This window comes from Engraulis encrasicolus, chromosome 6 (assembly GCF_034702125.1).
Source record: "Engraulis encrasicolus isolate BLACKSEA-1 chromosome 6, IST_EnEncr_1.0, whole genome shotgun sequence".
Lineage (NCBI taxonomy): Eukaryota > Metazoa > Chordata > Actinopteri > Clupeiformes > Engraulidae > Engraulis > Engraulis encrasicolus.
The window spans coordinates 32940743-32946007 of NC_085862.1; the positions used below are offsets into that span (position 1 = coordinate 32940743).

General features: G+C 45.3%; 1 long non-coding RNA gene across 1 annotated transcript; it reads right to left on the bottom strand.

Annotated features, from left to right (window-relative positions):
• Positions 1-962: 962 nt before the first annotated feature.
• LOC134450345 (uncharacterized) lies at positions 963-3407 on the bottom strand. Its single transcript, XR_010035073.1, has 3 exons — positions 3339-3407; positions 3131-3251; positions 963-1665 (listed from the first exon to the last, which is right to left on the bottom strand). It is a non-coding gene; the product is annotated as an uncharacterized LOC134450345 (long non-coding RNA).
• Between the last annotated feature and the right edge of the window lie 1858 nt (positions 3408-5265).

The window sequence follows — 5265 nt, forward strand, 5'->3', positions numbered from 1 at the left end:
GTGGTCAAGAGGGTTCAGCTTGGCCTTGGCCTCAACCATCCTCACGACGACACCATGGTTGCAGCTCCACTGCACGTAGGGTAGAGTAGAGTAGAGTAGAAGCTTGGCTGAACAGCGCTCTTCTGATGTTTGTTCTTTCACTCTGTCTCCCAGCAAGTTCTGGCCGAGGCACATTTCTTTCTTTCTTCTTGGAGAACTTGATCTCCGCGCACGTCTGAGATTGGTGGTGAACTCTGGGTACTGTGGGCATGGCGGACGTAGTCACCCCGGGGGGGCAGTCCTGATGTCCTGGCTGGGCTTTCCTAGTGGCAGTTGGGTGTGCGGTTCCTTCTGGCCAACAGGGTCAGTGGAATGCCTTACTGCGCAGGCGTGAGGCAGTGTCGCTGGAGTGCAGAGGGAGGTGTTCACTGCAGTGCTCACCTGGGCTCAGCTGGGTCCACTACACCCGGTTGTGGTCTGGGATGGCGTATTGTCTGGATCATGGTCTCCGCTGCCAGCAGTGGCAATGTTCAGCGTGTTTGAGAGAGGTTGTGGGCCTGTATGATTGGTTTGTGTGTGCGAGAATGTGTGTATAGCACATGTGTGTTTGTCTTTGCGTGCGTGTGTCCTTACTTGCGTGTGTATGTGTCTTTGCGTGTGTGTGTGTGTGTCTTTGCGCGCGTGTGTGTCTTTGCGCGCGCGCGCGTGTGTGTGTGTGTGTGTGTGTCAGACTGAATTTTCACTGCAGCTTTTATTTAATGTCACTATCAAATACCAAAGAATGCATGTGTTGGTGTCATGCAGATGATCATTTGTCTGATTTGTATTACATTTGTTTTTCCCACCCAACTGTATTATTTGCTTTGATATTATATTGGCTTTGACTTTGTGATGGGTCATGCTTTTTTCTTTTTTTTGTGGTACAGAAACGCAGATAAAAGTTTTCGAAGATGACTGGGCTGAAGGGTGAATCTCTCAGCTAGTCCAAACACCACAGACTGGCATACCGTATTTATTTCCATTTTAAAAATTACATACCTGTACATTTGAAGGGGAAAGATGAAACACAATTTCTGGACACAGAACACTAAAACTTCATTTTTTCCCTGAAGTAGTTGAACCATGTCAGCAAGTTTAAGCGTTGTGGCGAATCAAAACTTGGCATAGCAGAAAACACACACGCTTGGTAGGTCAATATTTATGTAATTCAAAAAACCCAATGACTTTAAGCATACTTAGGGTCTGACTGCACCACCTTTTTATATTACATTACATTAGTATTTAGCAGATGCCTTTGACTTACAAGGAGACACCTGGTGACGCTCAGTGGCCAATTGCATCCACTGCATATTTGATCACTGACTGTGTCTCATCTTCCAGTACATCTCTTCCCTGGTTTAATTAGAATGTCCCACTCCAGTCATTAATGTATTGCATGGCAAAGGGTAAAATGTATTTGCTCAATCTAGTGGTTGTTTTGGGAGGAACAGGCCAAGGCGTTTTATCCCACTACACTGGCTTGACCAAAGAACTAGACATTGTTTATAACCGTAGAGGGACAAAAAATGATCTGTCAAGTTGGCTTTTTTTCCTTTGGTGTTGCATATTCATGTTTGCTCTGCAGCTAAGTCTGAATCTAATCCTCAACGCAGTTTCCTTGGAAATGCTGTCCTCCGTGAGTGGTTCCTGTAGACACAAGAAACATGCATTATGTCACAGTATGCCCAGAGTAGGTATTGCAACTATGCTGCTAATTGAAACTGCCTGTTGCCAAATATGATCTTTTCATGAATATTTCCTAAGTAATAAATTCATATTCACTATTATGACCAAAGTACAGCAAGTTTAGCAGCTAAAAATTATATTTCTGGAAATTCAAAATGGAGGAAATGAAGAAGCACCTACACATGTATGAAAACTGCAATTTTCCCAGTCAAAATGAATACTTAGAATTGAATGGTGGTGGTAACTATTCATGAAAGGTAGCATTTGTGAATGAGCATCATGGATTCTGGAAATAAACCACTAAAATATTACGCAGTGCACCTTTAAAATATTCAAGCTTGCCAGGTGTTAAATGTGGGCCTGTTCCCTGAGACTGAACAGGGAGACAACACAACCATGAAGTGTGTGCGCAGAGATCACCATTTCTGAATCGCTAAAGCCAGACACTGATGTGCGCTTCTCCAAATTGAGACCAAGTGTGCAAGTCTGCAAACAAGGTTTTGCAAAAGTGCACCACTAAAACTAAGAAAAGATATACTCAGATCAGCAAAACCAATGTGTTGGTCAGTGGTTTTTATTCATATTTGGACAGGTAACGAAGGCTAAACCAACGAAGCTATGACTTTCATGATATATTTAATTGTCTCACTGAAACGGATGACAGCGGGCTCTGAATGTGCGTGCACACGCACACACACACACCAACCGTATCTCGGTCATTTCGTGAAGTTTTCACAAAAAAATGGGGAAATTAACTTTAAACTTCGTGGTGCATTCATGTTATTGCCCGTTTTTCGTGGTTTGGCAACGCTTCCACTGCCTATTCATTTGAATTGCCCGACTGCTGCCTAGCGACCCACTAGTTTCACGCCCTTTCGGTACCGTCACATGGTAATCAAACATTTCAAACAAGCAATTTAGGGTTAGGTCTAGGGTTAAGGTTAGGTTTAGGTTTAGGGTTAAGGTTAGGGTTATGTTTAAGTTTAGGTTTAGGGTCGTATGACATAAGGCGTAAGTACCGAAAGGCCGTCGAATTAGTGAGTCCTCAGTGTATCAGCCGTGTTCTGTCAGCACCCCCTCCCTGCCCTTGCAGACGCTTGGATAACCATAGCAACAACACGAGCTGAAAATACCGACCACGAGTCGCTAGGCAGAGGTCGGGCAATTCAAATTCAAATGAATAGGCAGCGGAAGCGTTGCCCAACCACGAAAAACGGGCAATAACGTGAATGCACCACGAAGTTTAAAGTTAATTTCCCCATTTTTTTTTCGTGAAAACTTCACGAAATGACTGAGATTGGGCTGCACACACACACATTGCAAAATAGGCAAGTCCTCGCCCTCATCTGCACACACGCAACCGTAGACCTACTGTCAGAGACCAAATGAAAACCAAAGGAAAAGTGGATGCAATGGCATAACCTACCTTTTCATTTTCCAGTTTCTCAATAAGTTCCTCGTCGACACCCCTGCTACTGAGTCCCTCAAGTTGCCTGCTGTCGGCTCCATCAAACCCTCCGTCAGTGACCATAGAAATGGTTAACTCTCTTAAAACACGTAACCAACATGTTAATAGAAGTCACACAGGCACATTCTCAAACGATTAGACTATGTTTATTATCGTTAATGCCTACCAGGATGGACACGAAGATGTCTGCCCCGTGCTGTGCGTGACCTCGTGGCTGCTTGGAGTGGGAAACACATGTGGGGACAAAACGTGGAAGCTAAAAGTTTGTGTTGTTTTACGCGCTCACAATTTGGTTAAAACGAGGGCTCAAATTCAGAAACCATACCAACACTGTAATCGTAACAGATTTTTTTCTACAAGGTGCAAACTTTTCAAGCAAATTGGATTTATTGTTGCCAAACAGAGTGTCGTGGCCACGTTTTACAAATCGTGGCCACACTTTTGTTTATTGTGCTCACGAGTTATATAATGTGGGCACTGGGCACGACTGAAGGGCAGTGAGCGCACGGTTTTAGTAAGACGAGCGCACGGTGTATGTAAACACGCACACGCTTTATTTAGACGAGCGCACGATGTAATAAAGCGAGGGCACACTTTGAAAATTGAGAGAACGCTTTCTTGAAACCCCTGAAAAATATATTGCATGGACCCCAGCGGGCACCGTACAATTGTTTGCATTTTAATTCAAGAAAAAGCTCAGCTATGTTTCTACTTGTTTGATTTATTTCCACGTAGAAAGGTATGAACTAATCTTCTTGCTTTAGCACCTCATCTTCTGAGGTTCGATGTGCAGTATCATGAAAAAGAAGGAAAAAAACAATAGCCATCCAGCAATTCTACTCGCCACAAATTTGTTAGTGACTCAATAAAATCACTAGCCACAGTGGCCTGTGAGTTAAAAAGTTAATGTCAAGCACTGCTACTTGAGTGTACAGGGCAAGTCAGAATGTGTGTCCCCACACACTTCCATCCACCTATGCAACTAACCCTGGATTACTCCCGGGACTGTAACCAATACTCGTAACCAATACTCTGTGATAACCGTAGGCCTTTCCCCCCTAGCGTCACCCATGTCTGCGCTTCAGCCTCTGTGGTGTTCACGGTGGAGGACGATATAATCAAAGCAGACTGGGCTACTCATCAACTAGGCCCAGGGATGACCGGAGGGAGCTTACTTTTAGTTTGCATGAGAAGTTACGTAGGCCTACGTAGCTTTTTTATGCGTCAGCAAGCTCTGTGCATGAGACGCCTGTATTTGAGAGAATCTGTCCAGCATTTAGTTCTCATAGCTCCCATAGGCCACGGAACAGGAGGACTGTGGGTGTGGGTATAGCATGAGAGATGTAATGCACTCATGCAGGGCCACTGATAGCTTTAGCAGAGCCCAGGACAACGTCATCTGAAAACCCCCCACTCTCAATACATACCATGTAAATGAGAGCCCGATTCTGGGGCTCCTCACTCCCGGGACCACTGGACAACTGATCCATTTGTCCCCATCTGTCGGACTCCATGTGCATGACTACCATCATGATCCGGATGAGAGAGAACCTGCCTAACATTTTGTTCCCATAGCTATAGTCCCAGGCACAGCAGCAGTGTGGGTGTTGGTGTGGGGCGGCGTGGGTATAGTAAGTGAGATGTAATGCACCCATGCCGTCATCATCTCCACACGCACAGCAGGTGATGAGTGAGCTTACAGCAGCAGTGCTGCTGAAAGCTTTGGCCAGGCCCAGGACAACGTCATCTGAAAGGGCCCCCTCACCCAGCAACCCATCACCAATACATACAATGCAATGGAAACCTAATTCTGGGTCCTTACTCTCCCTGGGCCTGGTCCTACTAACCCCTTTGCCCCCACCCCTCCTCGCCTTATGACAGCAGCACCAGGGGATGGAGGAGGCTGGACCCTGATGAAGTAGCAGCTCAACACATGTTCTCAAACATGCCTGCATATGTGTGGAGAGGATGTGCAGACATGCACAGATCATACATTACAGTACACACATACAGCACACACAGAATGTACACGCACATACAATAGACATACAATCTCTCTCACACACACTCACATAAACTGCAGTCACTAAACT